At 40.5% G+C, this 26,237-nt stretch overlaps 1 protein-coding gene across 25 annotated transcripts in view; it reads left to right on the plus strand.

The window, feature by feature from the left end:
* Positions 1–308: 308 nt before the first annotated feature.
* HUWE1 (HECT, UBA and WWE domain containing E3 ubiquitin protein ligase 1) overlaps positions 309–26,237 on the plus strand; it is a 154,070-nt gene continuing 128,141 nt past the window's right edge. For 13 of the 25 annotated variants that reach the window (XR_004180755.1, XR_004180758.1, XR_004180757.1 and 10 more), the window contains exons 1-2: positions 6,400–6,535; positions 6,912–7,049. The gene's annotated coding sequence lies outside the window, so the exon portion shown is untranslated. Of the gene's footprint in view, positions 545–764; positions 969–2,795; positions 2,935–2,967; positions 3,241–3,260; positions 3,741–5,849; positions 6,536–6,911; positions 7,050–7,823; positions 12,059–26,237 lie in introns of those variants that run through there. The other 12 variants (XM_031660829.1, XM_031660830.1, XM_031660827.1 and 9 more) reach the window with 12 other exon arrangements.

Below are 26,237 nucleotides of genomic sequence, written 5' to 3' on the forward strand. Positions count from 1 at the left end.
ATCAAAGGAGAAAAAGAGAATGTTTATTGAGGGCTTACTATGTGCCTGAAGTGTTTTAAGGGTTTGCTCGCGTGAACTCTGGGTGGTTGGCGTCCCACGTCGTCTCCCACCCTCCGCTCTGGGTCCAGGCTTGCCCTCTTGCCCCACACTCCCCATTCTTCACAAGGCATCTGGCGAGGTCGTTAATTTTTAAAGGTAAATCAGATCAAATCATGTTCCCTTCCACGGCTTCCACCGTCCCTCGAATCAAATCCCAATTCTTAGCGACCCTATCATCCTCTATGGTTGCGTTTACTGGGCCTCGGGTAGCTCAGGCGGGGTCCCCTGCAAGGGACCCAGCTTCACCGCGGAGGGAGCTCCCTCCCGAGGGGTAGGGGCGGGGCTTCGAGTGCGGTGGGTGGAGCCCCAAATCGAGTTTGAGCTGAGCCGGAGCGAGGAGGCTTTCGACTGAGGGCTAGCGAGGGGAGCAGGGCTGGAGCAGGGCTGAAGCAGGGCCGCGGACCCCGCACGCTCCTGCGGGCCCCGCGGAGCCATTGCGGCCGAGGTGAGCGTCTATCCCTGGACTGGGGAGCGAGCTCTGTACGCGCGGCCGTTCTCGGCTTCTCGCGGGTGGCAGTGGCGAGGTGGGGGGGTGGAGTTCCCACGGGACCCTGCGCGGAGGCGCGGAGGTGGCGGCCTTGGGGAGCCTGCGGGAAAGGCTGCTGGAGGGGCTGGGCGGCCTGCCCCAACCCTCCCTGAACCCCGCCTCCTCTCCCCTCCCCCAGGCCTCGGCCGGCGCCAGCAAAGAGCTAGCCGCATCTTCGGGGGCAGCCGGGCAGCGGCCGGCGGCGCGGCGAGAGAGCGACTGACAAGAGAGGATGCGAGGTACCGGCATTAGCCGTGGCCAAGTGGCCCTAAAGAGGGAGTAGAGGCCGGGCCTTCAGCATTTCTCACTGGTTCGAGGAAGGCGGCCTCAGAGGAGAGGGAAGGTGAGGGGCGGGCAGGCAGGCTTCGCGGGTAACTACTAGGCGTTGCATATATATGTTTTGGTATCTAAATGGTACTACACATACTCACACACATTCATTTTGACTAATTGCTTGTTTAAAAATCTAAGAATATGTCTTGTAGATCTTCTTATATCCGGGAATCCAAATTTATGTCGGGTTTTAAACAGCTGCATTGTATGATTGTACTACAGTTTAACCATTTCCCGATTGATATACATTAGCTTGTTTCTCTGTTGGGGGAGGGAGGGGACTATTACAAGCAATGCCATAATGAATGGGTTTGTGTATATGTATCATGCCATGTATGAGTATTTCTGTAGGATAAATTCTTAGAAGAGTAATCGCTGGGTCAGGGTGTATATGCATTTTGAATTTTTATACATTTGTCCAAATTGCCTTCCCAAAAGCCTGTACTAATTTACACTCTTTAATGTTGTGCGAGAGTGCCTATTTTTCCACAGTTATGCCAACACGTATTATCAATCTTTGTAATTTTAGCCAATTTAAAGGGCAAAAAATCGTATGTCATTGTTTTCATTTGCATTTCCCTGATTACTGGTGAAATTGATCATATTTTTGTTTGTAAATAGGCAAATATCAATAGTTTAGATAGGCAGTTTTCCTATTTATAAGCAATAAGCATTTTGAAATTTTAATAATAAAAAAACCTGTTCGCAAGAGAAACGAATAAAAATACCTGGAAGTAAACTATAAAACTTTATTGACGAATACCATAAAAGAACATCTGCATTAAAGGAGAAGGAATACTATGCTTCTGAATAAGAAGGCTCAATATTGTAGTGATGTCCATTTTTCCTATATTGGTTTATACAGTTGATGCAATTTCAATAAATATACCAAGTTTTTTTGGAACTTACTATGATTCTAAAGTTCATCTGGGGGAAAAATGGCTAAGAATAACTGAAAAAATATTTTAAAACGTAAGTTTTAAATAGGGATATTTGTACTACTGGCTATTAAAATGTACTCTAAAGGAACTATTTAAATTAGAACGGACAGAACAATGCATTAGAATGGAAAAGCCCACAAATCGAGCCAGATTGGATCCCAAGATTTGTTGGAGAAACACTGTTGGCTAGACGTGGAAAAACTGCCATATTCAGGCATCCCCCCCCCCATCCCCGAAGCTTGAATATTCCTTTGAGGGCAGACTCCTTTGTTTGGAGAAAACCACTTTATTGGATCTTTTTGGTTATGCCAAGGTAAAGCTTCAGTAGTTAAAATTGGTGACTTTGGAACTAGAACTAATGATATGGCCTTTAGTTAGATTAAGATGGATTCAGGTTAGCCTGCAGTGCGGCGAGGGAAGGAGTCTGGATAATACAGGTTTAAGAATTTTTTCCCTATCTAATGGGCAAAAAATGTTATGTCATTGTTTTCATTTGCATTTGTGTGCTTACTGTGGGATTTAACGTCTTTTAAATGTTAGTCCAGGAAAATATGTTATTCCTGGAGACAGGTAACAATGGGGGACTCTTTGCTCCCCTTCCAGAATGGAGTTTGGCTAATTGGTACAGCCTTGCCCGGAAGCGTGAGAATAAACAGGTTGACTTTTTAAATTTTCCTCAAGCACTAGGCTCTAGACACCTAGATCGGGGGCGGAGGCAGTTTTCAGGACATGGCCGAGATTTGGCGCTGAGCTGTGTCATCGCGAGGTTTGGCAGCCAGCTCCGCAGTGGGTCGGAAACCTCGTGGTAGGCGAGATCCCTGCAGGACGGGAGGTTCCTCCCTTCCCCCGAAAAACTCCCAGTCATTTTCACGAAGCCCCGCCTTTCTCCTTTTTAGGAGTGTGCACCAGGTCTCGCGATATCTTATGTTTCCTAAAGGCGAGGCGCGGGCGGCATCCTGCGGTGAATTAAGAAGGTCTCGCCGAGCTAAAGCGTAATATCGCGATAGTTCTCAACGCATGCGGGAGCCGGCCCCGGTAGGTTGGCTCCGCCCCTCACTGCTTCGTTAGGTTGTGCGTCATTTGCTTTTGGCTTCGCGTAGGGTGAAGCTGTAGCTACTTCGGCTTTGGTGGGAGGGAGGAGGGGTCTGGAAAGGGCTGGGCTCAGGCTTTTCCCGTCCGGTAGAGGCTCTCGCGGGATCGCGCGGAAGCGGCGGTGGCTCGGCTACTGACTGCGGTAGCCGCGGAGGCGGCGGCAAGGTCTTCGGCTCGTGCCGTTCTAAGCCGGAGAATTCTCGCGGGAGCGGGGTTACGTCCTCGTGGGATTCGTTGGCGGTGGCTGAGGTAGCTCAGGGGTGGGGGGGGCAGTGACTAGGGTCGGTCCGCCTGCTGTTAAGATGGCGGCGGAGGCTGATGTCTGTCCGGCCAGGACCAAGCACAGAGGTGTTGGCTATCTGCCTTTATGACGCCTCTGAGGTACCCAGCGTTAAGGAGGTGACGATTGGCGAAACGCCGGGGTGCCGGTAAACCAGACCTGAGGCGAAGACCACCTAGTTTCTAGTCCGTTGAGGCGACACCATTTCCCGGGCCTCGGCCGCGTGTGGGCCCGCCTTTGCTCCACCGATCGGTCAACGCCTCCGTTGTCGCCGCCGCAGTGGGCGGATTGGGAAGGGTGGGAGGGGAGTCTGGAGTTCGCTGTGGAGTGGGGTTGGGGGTTAAATTGAACGGTGGGAAAGAGAGGAGCAACCAACGACGACTGGCCCCTATCCCCTACCTTTTCTGCCGGCCAGCCTCCGTTCTCAGCACCTCCGACGACCCGGATGAGTACCCTGGTTTTTCTCGAGGTGGGGTCATCTTCGCCAACTCCCGCGGTTTTAGAGCTAAGGCTTAGGGGTCAAGCAGTAGTGTCACTGGCGTACTCCTCCTCTCCCCACACCCCTCCTAATTCTATCGTCCCATTTAATCTTCATCTACGTGGATAGTTGAGGTTCGTATTTAAGGGAGGGGGAGTCAAAGCTTTTTCCTATGATTCCTTCCCCAGTTCTTCTAAATTCGAGGTTAGCCTGAGTCCCCTAGCACGCCTCGTCTCCCCATTTCATTGGTCCCCTTGGCGCAGGCGTTGAATAGAGCCTATCCTGTTGCCTGCATTTACTCCATCTTTGTGGATGGAGCCATAGTAGCCTTCCATTTCCTCAAGTCTTCATGTTTGTATGACTCTGATCCTGATTTCTTAGCTCTGCATGCTGCTAAACCACTGTTAAGCGAAACTTTGAACGGGTCGGTGGTTGGATATTGCAGTTTAAGTGGCCTTTTCGTTTATGGCCATTAGCCTTCCCTTCCTCATTCCTCCCCCTCAAAAGGCTGTAGAGGATAACCCTCCAGTAAGCCCGCTTTCTGTCTTCATGACCCACTTCCATTTCCCTTGCAAGCCTGGGAACCGCCCCTTTTCCCTGCCTTGCTCTGAGTTTCTAGGAGCCTCTTGGTCTGTGGACATCTGTTTTTGCTGCTGAGTACCTCTTACCTGCTTCTCACTTCTTAATCTTTCTGTCCCCCACTCCCCATACTCCTTTTCCAGGAGCTGAATCCCCTAGAAGGAAGATAACCCTCCTCTCAGGCTCCCCTACATTTTACCCCTTCCATTTACTAGAAAACAGCATTGATTGTCCTGCCCCTCAATCTGCCCTGTTATTTATTTTCTCTTCCCCCCATGCCACCGTTACTGTAGGCAGTTAATTTCCTATCATTTTTTTCTCCTTTGTAGATTACATGTTCAGCATTGTTTTAGCCCCAGTGTTGCATAGATTGAGGAGATACCAACATTCCCCAGTCATAGGCACGGCCTGGTATGGTGGAATTATTAGTGTGTGTTTTGGATTCACATTGAACCTTGTGACCTTGGGCAAAATTTCAGATTCTCAGTTCATCTATATAATGGGGATAGTTGTGCTTACCTTAGAGGGTTGTTGCTAGAATTAGTTTAAGAAAAAAAAAAAAGTAAAATGTCTTAACTCATGGTAGGCACATGATAAATTAAGATTACTTTTTGGTGTAAGAATATATTGGTAGATGTACCTGTGTCATATGCTACTTTTATGACCTGGGAAAGAATAAGAGATTTTTGTTTCTTTAACTGTACATTCTTGGTATATTTCTAGGCCAGATCTATAACTTTTATGTTTTTTTCCTCATAGGCCAAACTTTTTATCTCCAATGGTTCATGATGTTTGAGCGTGATTCCCACTCTTTGTTTCCTTCTAATGGTCTAGGAATTTCAGTGCGTAATCACTATCCTGGAATGACCACCAGCCATAATGTTCCTGTCAAGAACCACACCCAAGTGTTCTACCTTTTGGAAGGGGTGCCTCATGCCCTGCCTACTCATTTCTTCCACTCCTCCAAAGGCAGTCCGTCCTGTCATTCACTCTACAAAAGTAATTTGGTGCCATGCATTTCACAGTGGTAAAAGGAGCTTCTGTTAGCTAGATTTCAAGTATTCATGCTACTTTTCCCCTCCCTCATTTGTTTGGTTCCTCAGATCAGTGTGGGGATCTGCTGTTTGGCATCTTCTTACCTGAGCAAGATAATTCCTATCTAAGAGAGAAAGATCATTTGAAATGCCAAGCTGCTTTTCCATAGCGAATTACTGTTGGCTCTTTAATACACTATTTCCTGTTGTGTTATTGCCATTTTATATTTTCTAACGTACTTATTAAACAGATGTGACTATAGTTGATTTGGATAAAGTTTTCCTTACTTTTTTTTTTTTTTTTAAGATGGAGTCTTGCTCTCGGCAGGCTGGAGTGCAGTGACGTGATCTCGGCTCACTGCAACCTCCGCCTCCTGGGTTCAAGTGATTCTCCTGCCTCAGCCTCCAGAGTAGCTGGGACTACAGGTGTGTGCCACCATGCCCAGCTAATTTTTGTATTTTTAGTAAAGACGGGGTTTCACCACATTGGCCAGGATGGTCTCGATCTCCTGACCTTGTGATCTGCCCGCCTCAGCCTCCCAAAGTGCTGAGATTACAGGCTTCCTTACTGTTAATATATTGATTAGACCAATATTAAAGTGTAACATTTTACAATTTTTTTTTTTTAACTAATTCTAGCAACAACCCTTTAATACAAGCACAACTATCCCCATTATTTTACTTCGGCTGGGTAATGGGAATTGAAGTAGAAACATGGTGGTGAAAAGTTTACTAGGATTTAAAATTTGCGGGAGGTAACCATCCCATGATTAGCTGTATGTGGACTGTAGTTTTGAACTTCAGGGTCTGCTTTATTTAATTTGAAGTGCTTTGTAGGTAATAAAATTTTCTCCCATTTTCATTGGAGGGCAGGAGATCACTTTTTGTTTTGAGATTTTGCATTGGTGCATTTTACAGTGGGTTAAGCAGTGATCACAAGTTTACTAAACCTCAATTTCAGTTTGACCCTTATTGAGCATTAGAATAAATCTGGGAATGATAATCTAGGTGTGACCTAAAAGTTTAATTTATTCTAGGTAGATCTCTGAGAAGAGAGGAAGGAGTGACAATACCAAATAAAAACTTTGTCTAAGGTTCAAGGGCAAAGTTCAACCTGAGTTGCCAGGATGTTTATCGTTTGTCTCCCAGTATGGCCAAAAAGCATGTATGAAGGTGAAGAATAATTTTTATATGTACAGTTTTTTTTTTTTCACAGAAACAATAAAGCAAATATATCCTTAGTGTTAGTTTATATTGAGGGTAGAAACTTGTCTAAAAAATAAAGTGACTTCTGTAATTTCATTTGGGTTGAACTGAGTTGTTTGCAGGAATGTTAGTCTAAGTGTTAGAAGTATTACAGTTGTTGGTTCTGAATTCTTCAGTTACTTCTCAAAGCAGGTACTAAAAAATGCAAATAGATATGTAAGAACTATTGCTTTAGAAATAATAACTGGCTATGTTTGAACATAATAGAATGGTTAACCCTCCTCACACATACTAATAAATGTGTTGTGTATCTCACTCCTCTCCCCCAACTTATTTTTTGTAGGTCCTCCAGTAGCCTGACCTGAGTGGGTTAGTGATCCAGAGAAACCAGCAGGCCAACTTGGTCAGGAAGGTTCGGGAAGCTGTTGGAGCAGTGTGGGGAATTTCCCACCAGGATGAGTATGATTGGCTGTGATTTTAGGTTAGTTTTTGTAAATCTCTGTGGGAAGTATTTGTATTTTACTTCCTGGAATGGAGATAGTAGGGGTGGATGTATTCCCATTCTGTAATTGAGCTACTTTGGTTTCTTCCATTTTCTGGATCTGATGTGGTTCTGGTTGCTGCTTTTGTTAAAGTGGAGCTCATTACTGCATTAAAGGAAATTGTTTAAATGAATGATGTCTGTACATGATTTTTTAAATCACCCTAGGCATCATTCAGAAAATAAAATTGCAAGGCATTATGTTTAACCAATTCTTGTTAAAGAGTTATGAAAAATTTCAAACATGCAAAAATTGAATAGTGTAATAATCCCACCGCTTACCCATCACCAGCTCTAATAGTATCAACTTGCACATTCTACTTCATCTATGCTTCTGTTTTTTTTTTTAAATTTTTTAAAATTGAGATGGGGTTTCACTGTGTTGCCCAGGCTGGTCACAAACTCCTGGGCTCAAGCCATCCTCCCTTCTTGGCCTTCCAAAGTGTTGAGATTACAGGCATGAGCCACCATGCCCAGCCTGTTTCATCTATACTTCTAACCACTGCCCCCGTCAATGGATTATTTTGAAATAAATCCCTGTCATACTTATTTGTAAAATACTTGTTTGTATTTCTAAAAGGCAAGGGCTCTTTAAATATAAGATCAAAACTATTATCACAACTGAAAAAATTAACAAATATTTAAAAATATCAAATATAAAATGTTCAGATTTCTCTGATTTTTTTTAAGCTCTGTTTTTTTTTTCTTTTACAGTTTGAATCAGGATCCTGAGAAAGCACATTTATTGCAAAGCATTGATACAGCCCTTAAATCTATTTTAATCTGCAGATTCCGTCTTTTTTGTTTTTTTTTCTTCCAATTTGTTTGTTGAAGAAATTGTCCTATATATAGTTTCCCACCCCCCATATTTGGGGATTACAGCCCAGTAGTGTTGTCTAACCCATTCTTGCTAAATTAAAGACCCTGGAGGACCCATTATAAGGGAACAATGGCTATAATCTCCTGTATCCCAGTTGGAGTTGATAGTGCTGTCCTAGGCACTATCCTAAAATAACTAGTCATGGATTCCTTTTTCTGTGGCAAAGTCTGATTTGATACCTGACTTCAGTTCCATGTCTTGGCCTTGCTTATTGCTCCACGTGAAAAGTAGGCCTCCTGGTGGAAGAAGCTAGTGTTTCCTAATGACCTGATTGTGCCTTTGGGGTTTTTCATGCATGGTTTCAATTTCCTTAGGTGATTTAGTTATTTTTATACTACTTTATAATGTTGCTTTTTATTCTTTTGATTTTAGTATCTCAGCTGTTCTGACCCATAACTTCTAAGCTATTAAGACCTAATAATGAGTTCGTGGCTGTCACGCAGTTCTTGAAATGGCAATACTAAAACAATTTTTGAGAGCTTCTACTTACATCTTGATTTTCAGCTATTATACACAACCTTAGTTTTCCTACTGTGATTTTTCATTTCATTTCATCTGAAATTTGTGTTTCCTTAGCATAAATTCCTTTAAACTGTTCATTTCTTTCCTTGTGCTGCATTGCCCATTCTGGGATCTACCCTGTGTCCCTTTCATGACCAAAACCTGAGAATGGAAATTGGACCCATTAGGCTCTAGTCAGCCTTTGACTTAGGCACAAACAGGGGCAGAGCAAGGCCACACTTGTGCCTGCCTTTAAAATGAGAGTAATTTCAAGGGGCAGGGAGGTAACAAGTGAAAGTTTTTGAAGTATTTAGATGAAATATGATTGTGAATCAACCAAGTGCTATGGATCATGAATTCAGGCCTTTTCAATTATTTGTTCATTAATGGAGAAATAAATCACTGGTTGAAAATTGATTAAATATGAAGTGATTTCTTGGGAGTTGCGGTAAATTCGTGAATTCAACAAAAATAATTTGAGGCACGTTGGATATAGTGATTAGATACTTAGCCTTGAGTTTTCTGTAGTTAGGAAGTTTGGACGAAATCACTTAATCCTGAATTTGTGAAACTAGGATAATTGTTTATAGAGTTTTGGCACACAGTAGGCATTCCAGTATTTGAGTTTTTCCCACAATTCTTAGCTGCAGATTTACAATGGAAATGCTGTTGTTGTTTTTTTTTTCTTCTGTTGTGTGTTTTCAACCATGAGTTCAAAGTGTTACTGAAATGCCAAACTTGGTTGCTTTGAAAATATTTGTCCTTCACATTCCATGTTACCTCTTCTGGAGTAAGATTAAGTTGTTGATTGTTGTGTAGTTGTAACCATTTTAGACTGCTTTACAATGATCTCGCTATCTATAAGGTTGATATAAGTACTTGGGCTTTTGGTGTTTTGCTGTATTATTGTTTCCTCAATGACTGGTTACTAGATGTTTATATATGTTAATGTCAGGAATAATTCAACTTTTAAGTCGTTTGATGTGTCATAGGTGTTGAGTTGTTAAAAGTTGATGTACTTGTTGACCAGCTTGGTCTTCTGGATATAGAAATCCTTACAGGTAGTGAAGAAGTGGCTCTATGAGTAAAACAACTGTAGGTTTTGTTTGGGCTGTTAACCTGAGCATTTTCAACTTTTAAGTTCTCTTTAAAAGTTTTTAGTCATTTGGCTTTAAAAATTACAGTTGGTGGCATAGAGTGATCCCATAATGTGATTTTACAGAAAGTTGGAATGTTTTAATTTATTATGAATGTACCATTACGTGGAGATTGGGATTGTAGATCTGATTCAGTCTGGACTGCTGATCGAACTAGATGAATGTTAAAATTCTTCAACTCTTGAGATTCTGATTGTGTAATCTTAGGTATTGAAAGACAGCAGTTTTTCCTTTCAGTAGTCATTAAGTAAATGGTGACTAAAAGTAGGGAGATGAATTATTCTGGAATGACCTTTCACTATAACCATTTAGATTTAAAAGATTGGTGAATCTGAAGATACTGTCATGAATTTATGTACCACCTTTAGCACAACCCAGGTTTTAGGTCCTTGTGATTAGATATCAGAGATAATTGCCCCAGCAGTGCTTGGGTATATTGCATTTGGTGGCTGTTTATGTTTTGGAATGATTTTGGAAAATTACTTTGGGTACATTATTTGCTATGATTATTTCCTTATACGCCTGTCTATTTTATAGTGAGGCGTATTTCTCCTGGTCTTTGCTTTTTTTTCCTTTTCTTTTTTTTTTCAAACTTCCACTATTATTTATTACGGCATTCTGACAATTGAGTTCTTATAGGTGGAAAGACCTTTCAGCACAGCGATTAAGAACATGAACTTGGGAGCTAGATTCACAGAGTTCAAGTTCTGATTCCCACTTCTTACCAGGTGCGCCATGTTGTGCAAATTACTTAACCGCTTTGTGCCACGCAGTCCTTCATCTGTAAAATGATGATAGTACTGCCTGCCTTGTAGAGTTCCGAAGAAGTTTAGCTGAATTAGTGCATATAAAGTGCTTAGAACAATGGTTCTGAAACTTTAGGGAACATCAAAATCACCTAGAGGGCTTCCTAAGACAGATTGCTGGTCCCCACTCCCAGAGTTTCTGATTCTGTAGATCTAGGAGGGGCCCCAGATTTTGCATTTCTGATAAGTTCCCAGGTGATACTTCTCTATTTCCTGCAAATTGGCAGCTGGATCTAGAGGCTTGATAAATTTCAGGTTCATTCCCTTTGGCAAATACATTGGGGGGTGGAGGGAAGGTGTTCATTCACAACGTTGATTATGTTGTGATGACTTGAATTTTTTGGATCCATTAATTTGTTGGGGGGGCTACAAAATGGTGATGTTCTAATGCTATCATTTTGTTTTCATCTGTTAGCTGGAATAATTTTATGTTTTCCCTTATGTTTTGTTTGGTTACTCAGCAATATAGTTTATATAGGAAGAGCAGGATAAATACTCAATTTTTTTAAACATTGCTTTCAAGATGATGAATTGGTTTCCTGTCATCTTCAAAAGGTTACACATATAAGTGTATATATAACTATGCATCCATAGATGTAAACATTTGATGGGTTTCAATACATTGCAGTTCTAATCCTTAGCGAAGTTCAAATTGTCCCACTTGTGGCTAGTGGGACTTTCTTAAAGTTGGCTCCTGATTCTTACTGACATGCTCTCTAGTAGTCTTTGATAGAGCTTCCTTGCTATCTGGTATGTCAAGATGTTTCCAGGCTCATTCTTGTGCATTTCTGCCCCAGACCTGGAATCAGCTAATGGGATTAAGATAAAAGGTGAAGTCAAAAGAAATTCTGTTTTTGCCAAAGGTAGCTTGGAACTTTCTATCAAGTTCTACTTTTCTCTTTCCACTTAACCTCCCTAGCCTGCCTCTTCATTCTTCTCTACCTTTTTATTAGAGTTTAGGTGGAAAGGTTTGAGAAGCCTTATAATCATGGGACGATCATGGAGCCCAGGCAATTCCGGATTTGGGACCTGGCCACTTACTAGGTCTGTCAGTTTGGGCAAGTTAACCTGTATCAGTTATGATCTGGGGAAATACCTTACTCATACGGTTATTGGAATTAAAGAGAAAATGTAAGGTGTTAGTACATGGTAGGTGATCAGTAGATGGTGATTTATTTAATGTACTATTTCACATAACTCCTTCAACGCCTCAGAGGTGGACAGTCAGGGTAGTGAAAATAATGGCCGTTTAACAAAATGTGTCTGGACACTTTAGGTCTGTGTGGGATCATCAGTGGTGAGGTGGGATGGGGTTTTTGGGTCTGAGACTTTGGCCAGTGATAACTTAATGTTCCAAAGAGTAGTTTTTCACTTTGAAACTCCTTAGTAGTCACATTTATACCCTCTGAAGGGTCTTAGCCAGTTCTGTAATGTGTATTACATTGGTTACCTTGATCTCTCTCCATCTATACAGGCCCCTCCTATTCAAGGTGTTCAAGGTTCTGTTGTAACCTTAGTAACCTATAATGAGTCTTCCTAATAGTCATCAGTATCACCACTGTTAACACACTTGAACAGCACCATACATGGCAGGTCAGCAAACAGGTAAATCTTATTTTTTTAAACATTACACATAATATCTAAAGTATAGTATGTGGCACGTGGTAAGTGCTGCTCAATAAATGGAAGTAATTGTTCAGTTTTTAGCTTAATATTCTTTTTTTTTTTTTTTTTTTACATAACATTTACTGAATGTTGCTAAGTATAAGGAGTAAGGGACATAAAATGAATGAGACTTGGTCTCTGCCCTTGAGAAACTCACAGTCGAGTTAAGGACTGTGAGATCATGTTTAAAGTTCCTTAGCCTTTTCCTTTGTGTCATCATTTCTTCCCCTGCACTGTCTATGCATGATATAGCCTGTCCATTGTTTCTCACAGCTTTCCTAATTCTGTGTGCCTCCCCAGCCTTTGAGACTGCTGATATGTGAGAAAGCCAACAATTGTCTTCCATTAATACAGGGTTAATATCAAGAAAAACCTTTGGGCTAATACTGGATTTCAGAGTGGCACGTGCAGTTGACATTACAATACCATTTTATGGTCTTTAGATGGGTCTATATACCTGGGCTCCAGCCTCTTTCCTGTTCCTTTAAACTGCCTTCCTTCCATCTTTCCTCCACTATACCCTACCCTTAACTTATTTAGTACATAACAATAGAGGCTCCCATACCCAGGTAGTGATCACGTATCTAAAGAGACCGCTGTGCTTCATATAAACTAGGATTTGAGTGGGCCTAGGGTATATCACTAAATTTCCATTCTTATCTATAAAACAGTAATCGGAAAGCCTATTTCATAGGTTGCTATGAGCATTAAAGCGAGATGGTGCATTTTTAAATGCTTATAAAGTATGAAGATAAGGTCATTATAATTTATATAAAATATTTACTAGCTATGTTACTTGGGGCAAATTACCTCATCACTGAGCCAGTTTCCTCATCCTTTAAATGAAGATGGTGATATCTCATTCATTTAACAAATACTTATTGAGGACGTAGTCGTTGCAGCTACATCCTGGGAATACAAAGATAAGTGACTGGAGAATGTAGGACAGTGTGGTCTAGGGGAAGGAGACTTGCGAATCACACAAAGGGATCAGTATGGTAATGTGAGGAATGAACAAAATGTGCTGTAGCGGTTTACAGGAAGGCATCAGAATGTCACAGAGTTTTGTTAGAGTTAAGCAAGATAAATGAAAAGTACTTCATGAATTCAAAAATGCTATACAAAGAAGTTAGTTAAATGTATCCCAAATGAATCAATGGTCTCAACTATTATTATTTCTTCACAAGACTTACTCTTTAGATGCATTTATTTCTTTGAGCTAGATTTTATGACCTCCTTAAGGGTGTTACCTGTAGTAGAGTATCCTGAAAGTAATGCTTTTGTCTAAAAGGATTTTTTTCATCCATTTTATCATTTTCTAGTTTTTAATCACTGAATTAATTCAGGAAAAACTAGAAAATGTGTGCATATTTGGGGAGGGGATATACATAATTCCACCACAATGTTTGGTCACTATTAACATTTTGGTGTATTCACATCTTAATGATAAGGGTAGTATTTAAAATCTAGTAGGAAATTTTAAGGATAGGCATTTCCCAGAATAGGAAACTAAAAACGTCCACTAACAAGAAAGGGTACTCAAACAGATAATCAGAAATGCAAATTTAAATAAGTTTTTTAGTCATTAGATTGGTAAAAAATAATTTGATAATATCAAGTCATCGTGAAAGATATAAGGAAGAGTCTGGCCTTATAATACTGCCTACAAGTGGCGTAAATTGATACAGCTATTTTGGAGGTGATTTTGGCAAGTTGCAAGAGAGTACATACTATGTGATGCTATTTATGTTTTTAAAAAACCATGGCAAACTGACAAGTTTATTTGGGAGGAGGGATCATGGGGAACTTTACCTTTTTCTGTAATGTGTGCATTTCTACTTCTGAAAAATTTAAAATATACTGAGAAGTACAGAGAATAATAAAACAAAAATCCCTATCCCTACCCCCACTCCAGAATTGATCATTTTTAACATTTATTTTTGCCTTAAATTTTTTTGTGGGGTGTGAAGTAACACAAGTTGAGCGTCCCTAATCTAAAATTCAAAATGCCCCAAAATGAGTGCCAACACGATGCCACAAGTGGAAAATTCTACAGCTAAGTACTTAACACTTTGTTTTATGAGCAGAATTATTAAAAATATTGTATAGGGTACAACGAACATTATTTGGGTGATGGTTACACTAAATGTCCAGACTTCACTACTACGCAATATATCCATGTAACAAAACTGCACTTGTGTCACCTACATTTATACAAGAAATTGTGTATAATACCTTTAGGCTGTGTGTATAAGGCGTGTATGGAACATGAATGGATTTCGTGTTTAAACTTGAGTCCCATCCTCAAGATGTCTCATGATGTATAGGCAGATATTCCAGAATCTGAAATCTGAAATCCTGCTGGTCCCAAGCACTGGATAGGAGATACTTAACCTGTATAGGTAAATAGGAGATGCTTTTTTAATACCCAGCATTCCCTTCCCCCGCCACAATCAGTACAATGAATTGCTTGAATTTTTATACTGTGAGAATGGTATAAATTATGAATTTATAAATAAATTAATTACTAAAATCATTTATTAAGAATGCTTTGGGAATAGAACTTTTTTTCGTTTGCTTATTTTCTTCTTAACTCTTGTTTGAAAACACTTTCCTGAATTTGTTTTTAAGTAATCTTCTTCATGAATGTAGAATTATACATGGCTTATTGTTGAAAAATACAGATAAACAGACAAATCTCCGGAAACCCCAAACTCACAGATAAAATACTCTTAACGTTTTGGTATGCAGTATCTTCCAAGGCTTTTCTTAACAGCTGTGTAGCCATATTATGTATTTTTTCAGAAATACTCTTTTTAAAATGTAATTCATTACCTCCCTTACAGCTTTCAATTTTGTATGAAAAATTTCAAACAAAAATGCTGAAAACATAGCACAATGAACATCTGTGTACCATCAGCTGGATCCAACAATTAAGTATTTGCCATATTAGATTTATATGTACAGATGTGTGTTTAATTTTTCTGAACATTAGAAGTAAGGATGACACTTTTAAGGATAATGTTTCAGCTTCATGTCTTAAGAATAAGGACATCTCGGCCTGGTGCAGTGGCTCACACCTGTAATCTGAGCACTTTGGGAGGCCAAGGTGGGTGGATCATCTGAGGTCAGGAGTTCGAGACCAGCCTGGCCAACATGGTGAAACCCTGCCTCTACTAAAAGTACAAAAATTAGCTGGGTGTGGTGGCACCTATAGTCCCAGCTACTCGGGAGACTGAGGCAGGAGTATGGTGTGAACCCGGGAGGCGGAGCTTCCAGCCTGGGCGACAGCGAGTCTCCATCTCAAAAAAAAACAAGAGTAAGGACATCTACAAAACCACGATACCATTATCATGCCTAGGGAGTTTGTTATTTTTTCTTAATATTGTCTAATATCCAGTTCATATTCACATTTCCTCAGTTGTCCCCAAACTGTCTTTTTTTTCAAGCTGTTTTCTCCAAACTAGTGTAGAAATGGTATTTTTATATTTGCTCTTCCCACATATTGACCCCTGTTCTGTGTCTTTGTCATTATGTATACTTCTGTAGCATTTTTAATGGCTACGTTGTATTCTATTACATGCAGAATTTATTTAACCAGTTTACTGTATTCACACCTTTTGCTGTGTTCATACTTTTCCCTCAGTTGTCCCCAGACTTTTTTCAAGCTGTTTTCTACAAACTAGTATAGAAATGGTATTGTTAAATTTGCTCTTCCCACATATTGACCCCGTTCCATGTCTCTGTCATTATGTACACTTCCGTAGCATTTTTAATGGCTACATTGTATTTTATTGTATGCAGAATTTATTTAACCAGTTTGCTGTGTTCACACTTTTCCAGTCCCAGTTTCTCATGATTTTAAGTAATGCCTCCTAACATATAGGTAATTCAGCATTCAGTAAATAAGTGTCGAATGAAAGAAGGAAGCATAGATACATCCTAATAGATAAATATTTATGAGATCCATATTTAATATTTTTAATTTTTTATTTCCATAAGTTTTTGGGGAACAAGTGATATTTGGTTACATGAGTAAGTTCCTTAGTGGTGATTTGTGAGATTTTGGTGCACCCGTCACTGGAGCAGTATACACTGAAACCAATTTATAGTATTTTATCCCTCACCCCTTTCCCACCCTTTCCCCCTGAGTCCCCAAAGTCCATTGCGTGACACCCATATTTATGTCCTTAAGAAATTTCTACAACCGGGATGCAAAAATGTAGGCTTTTGATACTCATTGCTAAATTGGCCTTTAGAAAGGCTAACCTTGGATTTTTCACTGTAATACGTTTAGTATATGATCCATCATGATTTACAATATTATAGCACATCAGGATAAGCCTTGATAAATCAGAAGAGTATAAATCTGGATATAGCCAGTATCATTGTTACAGATGGCTCACTGCATATTTTTTATATATGTATGTATATGTGTATATATATATGCTGCCATATTTTTCCAGGGGCTAGTTTGACTTCTCTACCTTGGAGGGCTTTGCAGTTTGTTAACCCAGGTCCCTGCTCCTTAAATTTCTTTAAATATCTTGGTGAGACCAGCCTTAAAAGGAAGTATAGTCTGGAGAGATGCAGACGTCACTAGAAGATATCCTTTCACCTACAGAATTTTAGATTTTTGCTTTTAAAAAGTAAAGACAGGCTGCTTTTATGGGTGAATTCAAATCTCTCCCTCTAGCAAACAAATTACCAGCAGCTTTAAAAGGGCAGTCTTCATGTCCAACAGAAAAGCTGGATGATACCCTATATTTCATATTATCCATATCAAACTCCTTATTTTATAGGCCTAGTTGCAGGAGTAATGACATATCCATAGTAACATGGCTGGATAGTGATGAAATTGAGCATCAAACCCAGATTACCTAGTCTAGTATTGTTTTCACTATGTTTTATCTTTCCTTAAAACTGAACTTTATTTCTAAATATGCCATCTGGTGTCATCTGTGGAAATACAAAGTAAGTGGCCCTCTTCCTATGAGAAAGTTACTCCCCAAATAGGGGAATTTTAGAGTAGAAAGTTAACGTGAGAAAGGCAGAAATCCAAAGAAAGCTCAGTTTCTTTGCCCTTTTGACCGTATTACTTTCTGACATGAGGTCAACTTGGAGCTCATTCACAGAACAGTTTGATATGGTCATGTGTTTTCATGCATGTATGGATGCTATAAATCAGTAGATGAGATTGAATTTCCTGTTTGTAAAACTTTCAAATTAAAGGGATGCTTTCTAAGTCCATCTTATTTTCCCTTTTTTCAACTATTTTAAACTAACATGTTTGCTATTTTTAAAAAGACTGAAACAAAATAAATGTTCACACCTTTTAGCATTATAGTTATTACTATGTTAAGTATATGCTATGTTAAGTATTTATATACTATGTTAAGCTTTTTATGCTGAAGTAACGGTGTGAAGTAGGTGTGTACATTTATTTTCATCCAAATAGCCAGTAGCTCCTGTTTTTCTTCCTGGCAAACTCTATTTGATCTTTAAAAATATTCTCAGGTTAAAAGAATTATTTGCAGAAGTGTAGTTTTATTTTTTAAAAACCTAGGAATTTGTGGCAAGTAGAAAACTAGCATGGTTACTTTTAGCTATTTAGTTTTTGAAAATAATTCAGATTGTTCATGTTTAATATTTAACATTTGTCTTAGACTGAAGGCAAAGTATTACAGATAGTGCTTTAAGGGATCTTAGTTATTGTACTTGCATTTTACATTATGTTGGAAGCCCAGAATGTCATAAGATCTTAAAGCCAGTTGGTGGCTGAGAACTAGAGTACCTTTGCGTACTTCTCTTTCATTTTCAGTAAGCATCTTTCATGTAAATAGATACGTTGTAAAGCAGTAGATTGTTCAGAATTGTCTGGTTTATTTAAGAACATTTGAAATAACTATTTGGCAGGCTGTGTGGAGTGCTATTAAATTTACTCAGCCATTTTTTTTTCTATATGTTGGGACACCTTTGTTTTTAAAGGCTTTGTTTTACAACTTTCTTATCAGTGAACTAATTTTATCTTCATAACAAACCTGTGAAGTTGGAATTCTTTTCAACGTCCTGGAAGGAGTTTGCTGCCAGATTGATAATTGTTATAAATAACTTGCTCTTTTAAACCATGCAAAAGAATCTTTGTCTCCATTCCTTCCAAATTCACTTGAACCAGATCAAAACAGTTGAGACCCAGTTAAAAATTTTGACTGAGTGGCATGGCCTGCACATTATTTAGTAGACTGTTTACCTTTTGCAGAACTGTATAATTTGAGAATGAGACTGGAGCCTCCCAATCTCATTGTCATCAAAGTAGAGTTTAAGTTGTTGGTTGTCTGCAGTTATGGCTAAAAGTATGGAGATTAATATATACTGTATGTTCTCCTTCATATGCAGGTAACGTGTAGAAAGATTGAGAAGGTCAGCTCTTTTGCATTTGATCAGATCTGTATATCTGTATTTCTATCTTATCAATCTGTAGAATACCTAGCATAAGGTTGCTGCCCTTAGATTAATCTGGAGCCAAAAGAGATAGAACAAATAACAATATGGCTTACTCTTTGCTGGGCACAATCCTATGAGATAGACTTGTTTACTTTACAGAGGTGACTGGACTCAGAGATATATGGCAACTTGTCTAAGATCATACACCTAGTAAATGGAATTTAGGCCCAGGTCTGTCTATTTCCCAGGCCTTTCCATTATGCTGTTGTCTTTTACTTCTTTTTTTTTTTGAGATAGAGTCTCCCTTTGCCACCCAGGCTGGAATGCAGTGGCGTGATCTCAACTCACTGCAACCTCCGCCTCCCAAGTTCATGTGATTCTCCTGCCTCAGCCTCCCGAGTAGCTGGGACTACAGGCGTGTGCCACCATGCCCAGCTAATTTTTGTATTTTTAGTAGAGACGGGGTTTCACCATGTTGGCCAGGCTGGTCTTGAACTCCTGATCTCGTGATCCACCCACCTCAGCCTCCCAAAGTGCTAGGATGATAGGGGTGAGCCACCATGCCTGGCAGGCGAGGTTTGGTCTTCAGACATGCTGCTTGTTTCTCTGTAAACCCAAGGACTTGAGAGAATTGGAGCTGAATAATGCAAAAGGGGTGGAATTCTATTTCTTTCGTATCTGGTACCATCTTTATTGTATTTGACAGTAGCCTATCGTGGCTTTGGGAAAAAATACCATATACTTGTGTTTCATAAATGAAAGGGAAAACATTGTCATGGCTAAGCAGACAGTGTCTTAGCTTTCTTTAGGGCATTGGTTCCTAATGTTTTTCAGGTCATGGATCCTTTTAAGAAGCCAGTGAAAGCCGTTGACCATCTTCTGGGAAAAAGACCCACATATGTAAAATTTTCCATAGAATTTCAGGGTTTTTGTGGTGGTCATCCTTCAGTATAGGATGAGGAATTCTAAATATTCCTCTACACTTGTTTTTCTCTATATGTCATTAAGATGTCTAAATGGCTGTGTTGTTTGTTCTTGTATTTCTTAGTACAGGCGTCCCCAACTTAATGATGGTTCAACTTAGGATTTTTTGACTTTACGATGGTGTGAAAGCAAAACGCATTTAGTAGAAAGCTTACTTGAGTACCCACATAACCATTGTGTTTTCCACTATCAGTACAATATTCAGTAAGTTACATGAGACATTGAACATTTATTATAAAATGGGCTTTGTAGGCCGGGCGCGGTGCCTCAAACCTGTAATCCCAGCACTTTGGGAGGCCGAGATGGGCGGATCACAAGGTCAGGAGATCGAGACCATCCTGGCTAACCCGGTGAAACCCCGTATCTACTAAAAAATACAAAAAACTAGCCGGGCGTGGTGGCGGGCGCCTATAGTCCCAGCTACTCGGGAGGCTGAGGCAGGAGAATGGCGTGAACCCGAAAGGCGGAGCTTGCAGTGAGCTGAGATCCGGCCACTGCACTCCAGCCTGGGCGACAGAGCAAGACTCCGTCTCAAAAAAAAAAAAAAAAAAATGGGGTTTGTGTTAGATGATTTTGCCCAACCGTAGGCTCTAATGTAAATGTTGCAAGCATGTTTAAGGTAGGCTAGGCTATGATGTTTGGTAGGTTAGGTAAATAAAGTAAGTGTATTTTTGACTTACATATTTCCAGTTTACAATGGGTTTATTGGGATATAATCCCATCATATGTTGAAGAGCAACTGTGTATATTTTTCTAGACTTATTTTTCTACACTGTGGTCAAAGGGGTAAGCTTGGCTAACTGTCACTTTTGCTTAAAGATATACTCTGTATTACGCAAATTTAATAATTTATCTTCTGTGTTGATCTTATAATTGGTTGTGTTTTCAGCCTTTGGGCATGAGGAAGTTGTAATTCTCTTTTTTTGGTGTATTGATTCATTGCCTTTATATTATGATTGCTTCTAATCTACTTTATTTCTGATTTTTTTTTTCCTTATTTTCTACATTTCTGTACACCTGGCTATCTGAGTAGTCATCTCAATGCCCTGCATATAGTATGTTTATAATTGTTGAATGGAAAGATGAAGGTTAAATGAATCTAAATTTCTTTTTTCAGTTGAAAAATTCACCAGGAGTTTAATGTGACTTGGATTTTTTTTTTTAGTTAAGCATTTACTGGATAGTTATTCATTTATTAATCTGCTGTTAATAAATGACAGTTAATATGCTGGTACAGGAATGCAAAGATAAATATGATACAGTCCCACTCTTGTAGAACTCACTATAGTGGGGAGACTGTCAGGTAGGTAAAGAGGTGTACTGATTAAGGATCAATATGCAGGATATAGTTGGGGCTAAAGCATGTGGGGAGCTGAGGGAAATATTATGTAATATCATAGCACTGGTAAGAGAGGTAAGCAGGGACCAGGTCCTAGAGGTCTTGGATGCTGGTTTGAATAAGGAGTTTTGATGTAGGTGGGTTTTGAGTTTTAGGGAGATTGCTCTGGCAACAATGTGGAGGATAGAATGGAGGGATCCAGCAAGAAAAAGTCTCACTTTAAAATAACTTCAATTTATGAGACTTTTCAAAACATATACAAAAATAGAAAAAAGCATAATGAACACCCATGTAACTGTCACCCAGCTTGAACAGTTATCAACACAGGGCTGCTGTTTTTTTTATACCCTACTCCTCCCCTCTATATTTTTATTAAAGCAAATTCCTAAGTCACAGAATGACAAAGCATATATTTAATAATCTAATGCCATGGCTCTCAAGGCTGGTCTGTGCTGCCAAATCACCTATACAGCTTGAAGAAGAAAAAAATCCCCACTTCAGACCTACTGAATTGGATAGCTCTGAAATGCCTGTGTGGTCAGGCATTTTTAGTTTTCAAAATAAGTCTCGGGTGAAGTAAATTATTTTTAAGATAATTTTAAAATAACTTCTGACAAATGAAAATATTTTCCTGAACTCATTGAATGCTGCCTGTGGCCCTTCTGGGTGAAATTCACCTATTCGATAAGGGCAGGCTTTTCTTTTACATTTTTATTTATTTTTTGTAGAGACGGAGGTCTCACTCTGTGGCCCAGGCTGGTCTCAGGAAAACTCCTGGCCTCAAGTGATCCTCCCACCTCAGGCTTCCAAAGTGCTGGGATTACAGGCATGCAGCAAGAAACTGACAATTCTTAAGGTGTAGACTAGGAATATTCCAGAGCACCAATTTAAAATGTGTAGACCAGGAGTCTGTTCCTCTCCTGCTTAATTTGCATAACTTACACTTAGGCATTGCTGTTTTTATTTTTTGTTTAGAATACCAAGAAGGGCTCCTTAGCATGCTGCCATTTCCTCTCTTGGTAAAATTGATAATCTACAACTTTGGTGAGCCATGTTTGGTTGCCTAGTTCTTCTGATGCCAGTTTCTCTAAGTAATTGGGAGTATCTGGGAAGAATAACTCTCAGATTTGCAGCTTCCCTGGACTGTGAATAGAGGATGTTGCAGGTGATGTGTTCTCAGATACCATTCTCACATCCAAAGTCAGTGTTGGAGGTTTCAGATTCCTCTTTCTTAGTATCCCTCCCTGCCCATATTTTCTTTGCTTAAGCATAACTGCAGTGCAGAGAAACACCCAGAGCCAGTGTAAACTCTTAATCTGAGGTATAGTGTTTTCAGATTTTAAATGAGAGACTCTTTCAAGGTATTTCTGCAAATGATTTCCAGATTAGTCTTGGGTGAGTAAAGGCTATTTTTCAGTTGCTTTATTATGACACTTCACTGTCAATGTGCAGTGAAACCTAGGTCAGCAATTCTCAGGGCACTTGAGAGTCATATTTTATGTGCCTAAGGGTAGAGAGACTGGTGTCTGTAGGAGAGGGGCATAGCAAGATGGGCTCTGCGTATAGACATTATGTACAATGTAGAGTTGTGGAACAGATTTGGGTTTGATTCCAGGTTTTGCCACTTACTAGTTATGTGGCCCCTCTCAGTAAACTGGGCACAGTCTTCATCTCCAAGGATTAAAGATAATGCATAATAGGCATAGAGTAAGTGTTAGCTGTTGTTTTTATGATCATAAATGTTTTTCACAGTATGTGTTGAGTGGATATTAATGTACTAATAGATAATCAGAAACTGGATGGAATGGAAAGCCCTGACAGTTATGTGGTGTTCACTTTAACAAATCATAATCAGTGACACCTATGCCTCTATAATCAAATAGTGAAGACCAGGCTGGGTTTCAAGATGCAGCTTACTGCTTGACATGATGAATGGTCAGGGCAGCTGTCACCTGAATTTACTTTCAAAGACTGTAGGAGGCAAAAGGAAATCGTTGCAAGGCAAAAAGTAAAGTATTTTGCTTTGTGGTACTTTGGAGTTTAGTTTTCTCTAAGCATTTATTGTTTAAGAACTGCCATAATGCTTCCATGATTTCTATGGGGATTTTAGGCTCATTTTGATTCATCCCCACTCCCATACTTTCGTGCAACATCTCTTACCTGCTAGTAATAAACCAAAGTGCCTCCTGTGTGCCAAGCTCCAAACACCAGAAGATGTAGGAAAGAAGCTCCTAGAGTAGGCAGCAGCTAATCTAAGGCATTTGTTTAGATGGTGTTCTTAATTTGGTGCATGTCCTTTGGCTCAGGGGCCAGTGTTTTCTTCTTTAAGGAAAATTTTAGGCCTGGCGCAGTGGCTAACGCCTGTAATCTCAGCACTTCGGGAGGCTGAGGCCGGGAGGATTGTTTGAACTCAGGAGTTCGAGACCAGCCTGGACAACATGGCGAAAACCCTGTCTCTACAAGAAACATAAAAATTAGCCAGGCGTGGTAGAGTGTTTCTGTGGTCCTAGCTACTCTGGAGGCTGAGGTGAGAGGATTGCTTGAGCCTGGGAGGTTGAGGCTGCAGTGAGCCAAGATTGTGCCACTGCACTCCAGCCTAGGTGACAGAGCGAGACCCTGTTTCTTTAAAAAACAAATTACAAAAGGAAATCTGATTATAAATGGATCTATGATTTACAGGAAATTTGGAAGGTTCAGAAAAGCATGAAGCATAGATACAACTATGTGTTACCCTGCCACCTAGAGGCAACCATTAGAGGCCAACTACTAATAATGTTTATTTCTTCCTTTCCAAGGTTTTTTTACTTTCCCACCCTGTGGCAGACATTTTCTCATTAATAGGGAAGTGATAGGTACAGACTGCAATGTAATCACATATGGAGGGATATCCAGTCAAGATTTGAGGGGTTCGGGAGAGGATTGTCCTAATTCTGGATAGTATTCTGTTCAAACCCACATAAGTGCTTATTAGATTACAGTGAAATAGAGGCTAAATGGTCCCCTACCCCCAGTTTTCAAAGGGATTCTTACAGTTATCCCCTCTTTTCAAGACAATTTGCAGCCACTTGAGAACATAAGCTAGTGTCTTTACCTTTTCCTCTACATTTTAGTGACCCCATAATTCTCTGCTTCCATTTACAGCCAACATATTTTTTTCCCCCCCGAGATGTAGTTTCGCTCTTGTTGCCCAGACTGGAGTGCAATGGTGCAATCTTGGCTCACTGCAACCTCTGCCTCCTGGGTTTAAGCGACTCTCCTGCCTCAGCCTCTGAAGTAGCTGGGATTACAGACATGCACCATCACACCTGGCTAATTTTTTTGTATTTAGTAGAGACGGGGTTTCACCGTGTTGGTCAGGCTGGTCTTGAACTCATGACCTTGGGTGATCCACCCGCCTTGGCCTCCCAAAGTGCTGGGATTACAGGCGTGAGCCACCACACCTGGCTCAACATTTTCAAAAGAAGTTTTTACACATGCCATCTATGCTTTCTCACTTTCCATTGATTCCCTGACTCTAGTCTGGCTTCCATTCCCTCCATCCCACTGAAACAATTGCTTGTCAAATTGTCTCTGTTACCAATTTCAGTGGACATACCTCAGTTTGACATTTGATGCAGTTGATCACTCTTGCCATCTTTCGTTTCTCGTGATAGCATAATTGGCTAGTTTTGCTCTTTCCTCACCAGCCTCTCCATTGCTGGGTTTTCCTTCTTTTTTTGCCTTACATTTTTATTATATTGTGTGTTTTTTTGTTTGTTTTTGGTAGAGACAGGGTTTCATCATGTTGCCCAGGCTGGTCTCCAACTCCAGAGTTCAAGGGATCTGCCCTCAGCTTCCCAAAGTGCTGAGATTATAGGCATGAGCCGTTGTACCCGGCCCCACTTCTTTGCCTTACCTTTAAATGCTAGAGCAAATAACTCAGTTGTGGGCCTCCTCCTCTCCTTCTTTGTAAGCAATCATCTCCAGACCCATGGCTTCAAGTAATATATGTGTGCTGACAGTCACAGATTTTTTTTTTTTTTTTTTGAGACGGAGTCTCGCTCTGTCTCCCAGGCTGGAGTGCAGTGGCCGGATCTCAGCTCACTGCAAGCTCCGCCTCCCGGGTCCACGCCATTCTCCTGCCTCAGCCTCCCGAGTAGCTGGGACTACAGGCGCCCGCCACCTCGCCCGGCTAGTTTTTTTTTTTTTTTTGTATTTTTTAGTAGAGACGGGGTTTCACCGTGTTAGCCAGGATGGTCTCAATCTCTTGACCTTGTGATCCACCCGTCTTGGCCTCCCAAAGTGCTGGGATTACAGGCTTGAGCCACCGCGCCCGGCCGACAGTCACAGATTTTATTCTTAATGTATACTTCTTTCCTGAACTCCATTCTACAAATATTTGCATACCTATCGTGGAAGATACTGCGCTAGGTGCTGAGAGCTTAACATCATAGAAAATCAAATCAGTAATTACAATTGATACTTGTTATGAAGGAATTAAACTGGGTGCTATAATAGGAAAATTACAGTGGGACCAACTTTAGGTGGGTTGTCATGAAAAGCCTCTCTGGGTCTTAGTTTCAATGTCAGTTCCTCAAATGGAACTAGTTGTGGGAAAGGAGGGGTGGCAAGAACATTCCAGCGGCAAACTTAGAGTGTTCAGGAAGTAAATGGAAAGAGTAATTACACAGTTGAGGAAACAGAAGCATAGAGAGGTGGATTTGTCCACGGTTATGCAGTAAGTGATACAGCAGGGATTCTAGCCCAGGTTATCTGAGTCTGTATTCTGATCTAGTGCTTCTCAAACTTTCTTATATGGATCACCTAAGGATCTTGTTAAAATGCAGATTCTGACTCCTCACATCTGGGTGGGGCCCGAAATTCTGCAACTTATTTTTTTTTTTTTTTTTTTTTTTTTTTTTTTTTTTTTGAGACGGAGTCTTGCTCTGTCACCCAGGCTGGAGTGCTGTGGCCGGATCTCAGCTCACTGCAAGCTCCGCCTCCCGGGTTCCCGCCATTCTCCTGCCTCAGCCTCCGGAGCAGCTGGGACTACAGGCGCCCGCCACCTCGCCCGGCTAGTTTTTTTGTATTTTTTTAGTAGAGACGGGGTTTCACCGTGTTCGCCAGGATGGTCTCGATCTCCTGACCTCGTGATCCGCCCGTCTCGGCCTCCCAAAGTGCTGGGATTACAGGCTTGAGCCACCGCGCCCGGCCTCTGCAACTTATTAATAACTCCCAGGTGATGTCAGTGCTGCTGATCCTTGGACCACACTTGATTAGTAAGGCTAGTCTTCCACTACACCCGACTGCTCTTGAGCCAGTTTTGGGAACTACAGGTGTCCTGCGCCCTTAAACTGATTCAGTATTGAAAGT

Source organism: Papio anubis, chromosome X, assembly GCF_008728515.1.
Source record: "Papio anubis isolate 15944 chromosome X, Panubis1.0, whole genome shotgun sequence".
NCBI classification, from domain to species: domain Eukaryota; kingdom Metazoa; phylum Chordata; class Mammalia; order Primates; family Cercopithecidae; genus Papio; species Papio anubis.